The sequence below is a fragment of the Notolepis coatsorum genome (genome assembly GCF_963971535.1).
Source record: "Notolepis coatsorum genome assembly, chromosome: 11".
Lineage (NCBI taxonomy): Eukaryota > Metazoa > Chordata > Actinopteri > Aulopiformes > Paralepididae > Notolepis > Notolepis coatsorum.
Genome location: NC_140175.1, coordinates 71,445,340 through 71,457,005, shown reverse-complemented (window position 1 = coordinate 71,457,005; position 11,666 = coordinate 71,445,340). Strand labels below are relative to the sequence as shown.

General features: G+C 49.0%; 1 protein-coding gene across 5 annotated transcripts in view; it reads left to right on the top strand.

The window, feature by feature from the left end:
• Positions 1 to 10,593: 10,593 nt before the first annotated feature.
• Positions 10,594 to 11,666, top strand: part of LOC311237296 (progestin and adipoQ receptor family member 3-like) — a 44,291-nt gene continuing 43,218 nt past the window's right edge. For 4 of the 5 annotated variants that reach the window (XM_084325108.1, XM_084325107.1, XM_084325106.1 and 1 more), the window contains exon 1: positions 10,595 to 11,128. The gene's annotated coding sequence lies outside the window, so the exon portion shown is untranslated. Of the gene's footprint in view, positions 11,129 to 11,666 lie in introns of all 5 variants that reach the window. The other variant, XM_084325104.1, reaches the window with a different exon arrangement.

Genomic DNA, 11,666 nt, shown 5'->3' with positions numbered 1-11,666 from the left:
GTAAAGATATCCAAATGGTTTATTTGCAAAGTCTTTCTTTACAGAAGTGGTCCTAAATCTACTTTCCTAAATATTCCTGTCACTACTACAAATACTACTACAAGATACAAGTACTACTACAAGGTAAGAAAACTGTATTTTCCCAGTCTCCAAAATTACCGCCGACTCGACACATGAAAATTCCTTCGTAATGTGAAAGCTGTAAATCCACGTGCTGGCTCCTGGCGGCCTAAATATTAAAGGCAACCAACTTGTGTCTAGCCACGCCCAACTTGCGTCTAGCCACGCCCCCGCGGCAACGCGGCAGCAGCAGAGCGGAGCTCTGTCGCGGCAGCATTATGTAGCAGTAATCCCCCCTCTTTTAACATTGACAACTAGCTCAACTGGTAGTGCCGCCTTGCTGTGGATCCTGCGGTTTATTGGTGACAAGTTCGATTCCCTTAAACATTTTTTTTTTTAAACGTGCATTCTTTCGCCGGTTAAGTTTAGGCATGTTAACTTTAAGCATTGTTTCGGAGTTGGCTAAGGTTAGGGTTAAGGTTAGGCATTGTTTCGGAGTTGGTTAAGGTTAGAAGGGTTAAGTTTAGGCGCTGTTTCGGAGCTGGTTAAGGTTAGAGTTTGTCTTAGAGAATGGCAATATTCTTTCGGAGTTGGTTAAGGTTAAGGTTAAGTTTAGGCATTGTTTCGGAGTTGGTTAAGGTTAGGGTTAAGGTTAGGCATTGTTTCGGAGTTGGTTAAGGTTAGAAGGGTTAAGTTTAGGCGCTGTTTCGGAGCTGGTTAAGGTTAGAGTTTGTCTTAGAGAATGGCAATAGACAGCCTATTTCCGCGCTGCAGCTCTCTCGCGCTGCCGCGGTCACATGGGCGTAGTGGCCAATCAGAGAAACGCTAAACACAAGTTGGTTGCCTAAAATATTCACGCCTCCTGGCGCCCGCTTATATAGAGACCCAAATGTTCTAGAATGTTCGGTTATGACATCATACAGTGACATCACGAAGGTTCCATAACTTTCTATCATGACGTCATACTGTGGTTCTAGAATGTATTATGTTCTAGAAAGTCTATTATGACATCACAAACGGTCTAGAAGATTCTATGTTGTAGAATGCTCTATTATGACAAATACGACAGTTCAATGACTTTATCTAAATCCAATCAATATTAAACATTCATATTGTAACTGAGGGGTACAATTCCCTGACTGTATTGATAAGTATGGTATCATTAAACCACTACCGCTTTATGTACTTTAATTACTGGCCATACAGTACACGATATCTAAGTATGATGAACACTTTCCCACATATGAAATCAGGTCCACACAAAGGTAATAGTCAAATATTTAATATATAGCAAAAGGTACATATAATAGTTACTTATTACATTTATGATTTGAATGCACTTGTAAGGCAAATGAGTATTCGTAGGCAAATCAACACTGAATGTCCAATCTCTGGTTACACAGGAAGCAAGTATACAACCTGGCTCTTAGGGAATTATAACGATGGCACTTAATGATTATAGCGGGATATACTGTAAAGGGTCCTGCCGGTTGTAAGCCAGTAGGGGGGGTAGGAGAGCCGTCGGCTGTATCCCGTCTGGTCAACGATTTCTAGGGAGAATTCAGGTACAGAACACAGTGCCCGTAGAATCTTGATCCACAGATGAATAAACTTGGGCTCTCTTGTAGACGATAGCTGTAGCTGTAGCTGTAAGTCCACAACGAAGAAGAAGCGAGGCGACCTCAGTCTGGTCTGAGCGCCGTCTCACCTTGGCTCCTCTCGGGGTAAATCCAACACTCACCGGTGTTGGCGATTATCCGCTCCACAAATCAAAGCACCAAAGCAAATAGATATTCCATGCCGTATAGGGCTCAGCAGTCGTCGGGGTAGGTAATCCAATGTGCAGGTCCACTCGTCCTCGCCTAGAACTCCTCGGATGAAAGCACCACGTGTGGTCTGCCCAACCTGGTTAAGACTCTAGATAACGCGAGGAAGTGATGGGGGTGCTGCTCACTTTAGAACTCTAACCGTACGATGCACCATACATAATAGACTATTATTACTTAATAGAAATACGGTGCCAAACTCTGGCAATTCAGCTATTAATTCGCACGAGGTCTCAATGCTATTCTAAGGCCAAACCGGCCATACTACACCGCACGCGGTATCGTGGGGTGAGGCTTCACGTCTTGTTACTTAGTTGGGTAGAAGGGTAAAGGACTAAGAGGAATTCTACATTTCTTGCGCCATATTTATATGCACGGTGGACAAGTAGTGCCGCTCTGCTTTCGGTAGCCGTATTCCTGCGCGGAGCTGGGGCTAGTAAGGGCATGTCTCGTCGGTACCTTTGAACTTGAACGCCAGGGGCTTGTCCCTGGCGCCTGGTCCTTTTGTCCAATAAGAGAATGAACTATTATGGGCTGTAGTAGAATAAAGGGATATTCCGTGTATATGTACAAGGAATATACAAGGGATATCAAACGATATACAAATACTATTCAATATATATCCATAAATAAATATATATATTCGGTTTAATCTGATCCTTCACAACAGCCGCCCCCTAATTAGTCCCACCTAATTAGCTAAGCAGAGACAGATTAACCGCACTGTCCACTACTCAATGTCCGCTGTAAGGGTCAGTCAACTCACAAAGTCATAGGGTCATGGTCGTCATCAATAGTATCAGGGAGCCTTGGCAGTTCTATTAGCCTCGCCACGGGTCGGGTGTAGGTCCGCCCTTGGACGAGCACTTCAGCTGCTCGGACCTTTCCATCGGCACCGGTGATCACTTTGCTTACGCGGCCAGCCGGCCACATAGCTCGGGGTAGTGACTGGTCGATGATCATGACGACTGTTCCTTCTGTCAAATTGTCTCTCTCTTTTACCCACTTCTGGCGGGTCTGTAGAGACGGTAGGTAGTGGAGTAGGAAGCTGTTCCAAAACTTGTCAGCCAGTACTTGACTGTACCTCCACATTCTTCGGCCGTTCGCTTCTTCAGGCCTGTACATTGTCTGGGGTAGCGCGGGGTCCAGCCGCCCCATCAAGAGTGTGTTGGGGGTGACTGGGTCGACATCTGCTACATCACTTGAGACGTAACCGAGGGGCTTTGAGTTCAATACTCCCTCGATCTCCGTGAGGACTGTCATTAGGACTTCTTCCGCCACAGTCTGGGCCCCAAGCACGGCGTACAGGGCTGTCTTTATGGAACGTACTTCTCGTTCCCAGGTTCCACCGAAGTGAGGTGCGTTCGGGGGATTAAACTGGAAGTCAATCTGGGATGGAGCGAGGTGGGTCTTAAGTTCTGGGCCCATAGCTTGGAAGCTCTCTCTCAGCTCTCTTTCTCCGCCTTTGAAGTTTGTCCCGTGATCAGACAACAATGTAGACGGTTTTCCTTTCCGTGATGTGAATCTTCGGAAGGCCATAAGGAATGAGTCTGTGCTCATGGTTGGGAGGAGTTCGATATGTATCGCTCTGGTGGTCATGCATTTGAATACAATATCCCACCGCTTCTCGGTTCCTCTTCCTCTCTTTATATACAGCGGGCCAAAACAGTCCATACCGGTGGAGTGAAAGGGCTTGTCGCCGAGTCGGAGGCGACAGGGAGGTAGGTCAGCCATCCGGGGTATACTGGGCTGCGCGCGCCACTTACGGCAGTCTAGACAGGTTCGCTGGAAGCGCCGCACTGCTTCTCTCCCTTGCAGTATCCAATAACGACGTCTGATCTCCGCGAAGACTCTCTCTGCCCCTGCGTGGTGCACATCCTCGTCGTATTTCTTTATGATCAGCTCTGTGACCTTGTGTCGGCTGTTCAAGACTATCGGGTACTTAACGTCATCCGGTAGGTCTGGGGCTCTCCGCAGACGACCACCCACTCTGATGAGATTATGGGCGTCGTTCTCGGGGGCTAGGTGAAGCAGTCTGCTGTCTGATGGGACGGGCTTTGCTCCCTGTAGACAGGCTAGCTCATCGGGGAACGAGTCTCTCTGGGCTCGTTGTAGTAGAAGGAGTTCTGCTTCTTCGTAGTCAGCTGCTGAAATGTCAGTTGTGGGCTGAACCTCTGGGTGGTGCCACAGAAATGTCTTTAGCTGCGCACTCTCTAGGGTGAGGCAATCGTCTAGAACCGGGTCTGTGGGGACGAGTGTGTGTGTCAACCCACAGAACATAGGTTTCTTGTTCTCTGCCTCCTCTTTACTCGCCTCCCGTGGGGTGGGTGTAGGCCACTCTTCTTCTGGGAGCTTGAGGAACTCTGGCCCGTCACTGTAGAGGTTGTGACGGGTGAGGTCATCCAGGGACATTCCCCGGGTGATGACGTCAGCTGGGTTGTGTTTGGTGTCCACATACCGCCAGCTGGTTACTTCTGTTAACTCTTGAATCTCGGTGACTCTGACTCCCACGAAGACCTTGTATCTGCACGAATCAGACCGGATCCATGTGAGTACGGTCGTGGAGTCTGACCACAAGATTGTTCTTTGCACCGGGATGGTGAGTTCACGTTGGATTAACGTGGCGAGCTGCGCTCCTGCTAGGGCTGCGCAGAGCTCTAGGCGCGGGATAGATTGTTGCTTGCGTGGGGCTATTCTTGAGCGAGCCAGGATGAAAGCAGTATGTATTTCTCCTCCCTCCTCTTGGGCACGCAAGTAAGCCACCGAACCGTAGGCTACTTCGGAGGCGTCGCTGAATACGTGCAGGTCGATCTTGCATGTCTCTGGCCTCACTGTGGGTGGGAAGTAGCTGCGGCGTATATTAACACCGGGGAGTGAGCGGAGTTCCGTCTCCCACTCTCTCCATGTGGATGCAAGGTGTTCGGGTATGGGATCGTCCCAGCCCTGGTCTTTGTCCCATAGCGCTCTTACAATCATCTTTGCCCTGGTGGTGTAAGGTAGAATACATCCCAACGGGTCATATTGTCTGGCGAGTGTTCTGTATACACTCCGTCTGGTGGTCGGTATTGCCGTCGACCTTCCCTGCTCCTTGATCAGGGGTTTGTGTCTATAATGGAGCGAGTCTGTTTTGAAGCGCCAGACTAGTCCTAGTGTCATTTCTTGGGCTTCTCCTGGGATGGTCGCCATCCAGGTGTCGCTGCTCGCGGCCTTGTCCTCGGGGGAGAGGCTGCGCAGTACTGGGGGGTCGCTGCTGGCCCGCGGCCGGAGATCAAAGCCGTCTTTGATCAGGGAGGCGCGGAGCAGCGCACGACGTCGCCAGTCAATTTTCTTTATGTGTCCCGCTGTGATTCGCTTGTTAACCTCAGCGCGGTACACAGCTTCTTGAGCGGGGTCTTTGGCTAGGCGCCGCTCTGTGTTCAATAGATACCGCTCCGTCGCCTCTTTTGTAGCGCGAAAGGTGGGCATTCCCTCTCGCCTCAGGAGTGGAGTTGCGTATCTCATCACTCCGTTGACGTTGACTCTCTTTGTCCCGTGCTCGAGGAGGGTTATAGCGTAGGTATCTTCCTTAGAACGAATGTCTTTCTTTTCGTTCTTAAAGGGCATTGTCTCTAGTGTCCATAGCCTCTCGACATGTTGCAGGAGTGTGGTGTCTCCTTCTGTCACTCTGGAGTGGAGGCAGTTAGTGGCTGCTGTTCGGTTAAGAGACTTAGCGAGGGGGCCTTGTAATGTCCATCCTAGGCGGGTCTCGACTGCTGCAGGACAGCCTCTGGGTCCTGTGTGGACCCGGTCTATCGGGACTATGAGGTCTGCATGGTCGGAGCCTATCAGCAGGGTCGGGGTGGCACCGTCTATGAGCGGGATAGGTAGGCGGCGCAGGTGCACATATTTCTCCATCAGCTTGGCGATGGGGTAGGTGTACTGCGATAGTCCTATTTCTTGGCTGGTGAAAGCATTGGTAATCCTGTACCGTCTCTCGGGCTGCCCGCTTGCTGCGATAGTGAAGGAGACATTCTCGCCCTTTATCGTCTTTAGATCTCGTCTTATTGTCCGAATAGTCATCTGGTTCTCGCTCCCCCGTAGCCCCAGCTGGGCCGCAGCGGACGCGAGGAGAAGGGTCTTCTCTGACCCGTCATCAAGGACGGCGTAAGTGTCCATGATCTTATCTTGGTAACTCAGTGTTACACGGACCACCTTTAAGAGCACCTGGGCGCCGCTGCTGCTAGCGGGGTCAATGTACATAACACTTGCCTTTGTGCTGCTGGATGGTACAGGCTTTCTTTTGTTACTGTCGTGTAGGACATCCAGATGGGCTCCGTCACACCGACTACACCTCTTCTTTAGGCGGCACTCGGCTGCCATGTGACTGCGCGCACATCGGTAACAGCGCCTGTTGCACTTTATCCAGTGACTTACTTCTTCAGCGGTCATCTTCTTGAACTGGTCACATTGTGACAACCAGTGTTCCTTCTCGCAGTACGGGCACACCATCTTCCACTTCTCTTTCATCGAGGGGGTACTGTGGTTCTTGCTGCTCGGTACTGATTCTGATTGGTGCATGACAGTCACCGATCTTCGGCCATCGTTTACTCTCCTAGGTCCCTCTCTGGAGCTTGGTGTGCTCCGCACGAACGTATCCAGCCGTAGGCTGCTGACTTCTCTCGCCAGGAAGTCAGCTAAATCTAGGAGGGATGGCTCGGGACCGTTAGGATCACGGTGGTCTCTTTGCCGCCTGAAGCGCTCCTGTCGGGCGGGCGGCAGCTTCTCTAAAATCCTCTCGACGTTCGAGTTTGTGTATAGTTCGTGCATACCCTTTTCTCGTTGCGCCCCCAGCATCCCTACCAGGGATTGTACTTTTATAGACAGGTCGTCTAGTGAGCGATTGTCTGTTGCTGGGGGTAGGCGGTCAATATGCCTTATCTCCTGTATTACGTAATCCCATATACGTCCATATCTCTGGTCCAGCGCTGCTAGAGCCGCGGTGTATGGGGTCGTAGAGGTTGCATAGGCCAGCGCTATGTTGTGCGCTCGGGGCACTTTCAGGTGCTTCAATAATATTGCATACTTGTGGCGTTCATCAGCGACATCCACCATCATTGTCTCTAAGCACATCCGGAGCTCCGTGTACTGTGCTCGATTCTCATGGGTGAAGTCTGGAAACGTCGGTGTGCCAATGTATGACGCCATGGATGGCTGGCACATCGGTGAGCATTGGAAGAGAGGCCTCCTGGGCGAGTCTCTTCTTACGCCTCTCGGTGGGCTGGTACTGGCAGGGTACCATGGCCCGCTGGTCCAGGTGCTATTCCTCGGGACTGGTCGTGCGTCATGCTCACCCGTGAGTCGAGTCGGGGGTCTGTAGCGCAGAGCCGCGGGGGTATAGCCTGGGCTGTACTGGACCTCCTGGTCCTGTGGAGTAATGTGCTGCTGTCGGGCTTGACTCTCCTCTTCTCCCTCTTCTTCTTCTGCCAGGTCACCTAGATCCTGTAGTCGTCTATTTAGCCTCTCCGCGGTGTCCGCCGTTCCTTCCTTGTAGCTGGGTCTCACTTGGACCGGTCGGGGAAGGAGTTCGGAGGGGGGTGTAGACTCTCGCTGGTGGTCGAGTTCAAGGTCGCCTAATCGGTTAGGGGAGGGTGCCCTTGACGTGTGTCTTGACGAGGCCCTGGAACCCCTTGTGGAGGGAGGGGGTGTTGCCCTGGTGATCAGCTGCTCCATTAGCTGCGCTTGTAGTCTGTCGCGCTCGGCTTGTTGTCTGTCGCGCTCGGCGTCGCGCTTGGTGAGATCTGCTTCTCTTTGGGCACCGGCAGCGGCTCGCTGGGCGTCGGCCCGGTCTCTTGCCATATTCTCTTCCGTCTGAAGGCGTCTCAGCTCCAGACGTATGTGCTCTTCTTCGCTCCGTTGCTGTGTCTGGAGTCGATCGCGTTCACCCTGAAGTCGATCGCGTTCACCCTGCAGTCGATCGCGTTCGGTAGAGGCTGTCAGGCTGGCGAAGAACGCCTGTGACAGCATCCTCTCCGCCTCGCTGGGGGAAGACGCTTGTAGAGGTGAGCCGCTCCTGGCTGTACTCGTTGGGGAGTCCTGGAGCTCTATCTCCTCGGCGCTCTCCTCATCTTGTTCCGTGCAGAGTTCCACCTCTGGAGGGTTGTCTTCCTCCCGGAGCTCTGGGGGGACTACTTCTTCGGTATTGGCGGGGGGTAAAGTCGTGTCAGTTCCCTCCTGGTCCCCACCGTGAGCTTGGTCAGTTACATTAGAACCCACTAGGGCCTCTGTGGTCGGGGTATCCTGGTTGATAGGGTCGGACATAATTTTACTTTCTACTTTTACAGTGTTTACCGTTTGTAGAAGGCTAGGTAGTTTACTGACAGCGTAATCCTCTAAGTACTGAGGTGGCTGTCGTCTACGTTGCGGGCGTTCTACTTTAGGAGGACCGTTTCGTGGAGTGTTCATCATAGGCCATTTCAATATTAATACCACTATATTAATATTACACTAATTACCCTCCGGCTCGAAGGACCAATTGTAACTGAGGGGTACAATTCCCTGACTGTATTGATAAGTATGGTATCATTAAACCACTACCGCTTTATGTACTTTAATTACTGGCCATACAGTACACGATATCTAAGTATGATGAACACTTTCCCACATATGAAATCAGGTCCACACAAAGGTAATAGTCAAATATTTAATATATAGCAAAAGGTACATATAATAGTTACTTATTACATTTATGATTTGAATGCACTTGTAAGGCAAATGAGTATTCGTAGGCAAATCAACACTGAATGTCCAATCTCTGGTTACACAGGAAGCAAGTATACAACCTGGCTCTTAGGGAATTATAACGATGGCACTTAATGATTATAGCGGGATATACTGTAAAGGGTCCTGCCGGTTGTAAGCCAGTAGGGGGGGTAGGAGAGCCGTCGGCTGTATCCCGTCTGGTCAACGATTTCTAGGGAGAATTCAGGTACAGAACACAGTGCCCGTAGAATCTTGATCCACAGATGAATAAACTTGGGCTCTCTTGTAGACGATAGCTGTAGCTGTAGCTGTAAGTCCACAACGAAGAAGAAGCGAGGCGACCTCAGTCTGGTCTGAGCGCCGTCTCACCTTGGCTCCTCTCGGGGTAAATCCAACACTCACCGGTGTTGGCGATTATCCGCTCCACAAATCAAAGCACCAAAGCAAATAGATATTCCATGCCGTATAGGGCTCAGCAGTCGTCGGGGTAGGTAATCCAATGTGCAGGTCCACTCGTCCTCGCCTAGAACTCCTCGGATGAAAGCACCACGTGTGGTCTGCCCAACCTGGTTAAGACTCTAGATAACGCGAGGAAGCGATGGGGGTGCTGCTCACTTTAGAACTCTAACCGTACGATGCACCATACATAATAGACTATTATTACTTAATAGAAATACGGTGCCAAACTCTGGCAATTCAGCTATTAATTCGCACGAGGTCTCAATGCTATTCTAAGGCCAAACCGGCCATACTACACCGCACGCGGTATCGTGGGGTGAGGCTTCACGTCTTGTTACTTAGTTGGGTAGAAGGGTAAAGGACTAAGAGGAATTCTACATTTCTTGCGCCATATTTATATGCACGGTGGACAAGTAGTGCCGCTCTGCTTTCGGTAGCCGTATTCCTGCGCGGAGCTGGGGCTAGTAAGGGCATGTCTCGTCGGTACCTTTGAACTTGAACGCCAGGGGCTTGTCCCTGGCGCCTGGTCCTTTTGTCCAATAAGAGAATGAACTATTATGGGCTGTAGTAGAATAAAGGGATATTCCGTGTATATGTACAAGGAATATACAAGGGATATCAAACGATATACAAATACTATTCAATATATATCCATAAATAAATATATATATTCGGTTTAATCTGATCCTTCACAACACATATAATACAATAACCTAAATATATATAGCTTTGGCTTTTACAGTATGTTTATTGTAGCATAACCATTAAAAGGGCCAGCAAACTATATTTATGATAATAATTATTTATTTATTTTGTATACCGATTTTCAATTACCCAAAGTAGCTGACAATAGGCAAAAAACAAAGAAACAGACACATAGAACCACAGGGAACAATATGAATACACAAGAACATAAAACCATGAGTACATTTACATTTACATTTACATTTAGTCATTTAGCTGACGCTTTTATCCAAAGCGACTTACAAGTTCTGTACGACAAGCCATCAGGAAGGGCACAACTCTATCAGCTGAGCAACAATGTTCATCAAAGTGTTGAGTGCTACAGTGTAGGTTAGTTTATTAGGACAGTAACAAGCAACAAATATACAGGAGTCAGTAGGGGAGACCCTGATGTAAACAAGACGAAAGTCTTTATCTGGTCTGCATCCCCTTAACAATTGTATGTATTGAGCTGTACTGTACTGTACCCATTCTGCAATCTGTTAATAAACTTCTCAATCAATCAATCAATCAATCAATCAGACAGTGGGGAAGTAAGTAAGGGAAACCGATGGGGGGGGGGGCAGGAGGAGAGAACGTAGGGTGTGGGGGGGGGGGTAGGTTGGAGGAGGGTGGTTAGTAGGGAAGGTTGAATGCTAGGGAGAACAGGTCGGTTTTGAGTCGGGATTTGAAGGTGGAGTGAGGGAGAGTCTCTGATGATCTGAGGGAGGGTGTTCCGTTCCACAGTCTGGGTGCAGCACGTGAGAAAGAAGCCCGATCACCAAAACGTTTTCATTTTGATGACGGGACGGTGAGAGAAGCAGTGGAAGAGGACCGGAGGAGGGAGTTATTTCAACTCAAAAAGCCTAGAAGATGCTTTATTGACCGGACAATAAATATCCCCTCGCCCCCTCTCCTTCTCTAAAAAAATATATAGAATTCCCTCACCCCCTCTCCTTCCCTATTTCTCTCTCCTCTCAACATAGCCCGAAAGGACAACAATCGTTTATTTATCCCATGACCATACTGCATGTTTGATATGTTTGGTTTTGAGAGCCCATAAGCATAGAGCATTTTTATCAGGCAGTTCCTGTGCTGTGCAGTGAGGGGGCCTGTATCGTTCCAGTCGCAGCAGTGTAGTGTAACCTCTGGTGTTTTGTTCCTACACACTGGGCGGCTGGGTTAGCCAGCTGCCTTGCTGTGGTTTTGTTTTTTTTATTAATATATGTTTTTAAGTCTAGTAGTTTGATAACTATTTAAGTCGGGGCCGGGCAACACGATTCAATGAACACGTCAACACCACGACTGCAACAGAACTCAAGGTACTATATTACTGATCCTGTAATACTATTCGGACGCTAGCTAACATTCGCTAGCTAGCGTTAGCTAGAACATCGGCGACCCAAATGCCATTCTGTCAGCCCAGCAGGGGAGAGTGAAGACGGGCTGCACGGTCTGGAACAAGCCGCTGTCTGGAGCTAGCTGCTGTCACGCTGCTGGAGCTTACTTTGGTGCAATGCAGCATCACGCCGATTCAGACTGCTGCTTATATATTTACAATTTAAGTTTAACGTTTATTTTGAAAACGACATAGGCCATAGGCCACTTGTTAACATTTGATTCATTACCTGCTAACTGTGTCTGGATATAACAAAGAAAATGAGTTTTAGATTTTTCGACACGTCATTCAGTTCTCATTCATAGTTACACAGGTGCAGCACAATCAAATGACAATATCGTGGAAAAGTTAATTTATTCAATTCAAAAAGTGAGACATATATTATAGATTCTTTATACAAATTTAAATGTCAAGCCTTTGTTATCATTTAGATAATTATTTATGGCTTACAGCTAACGAAA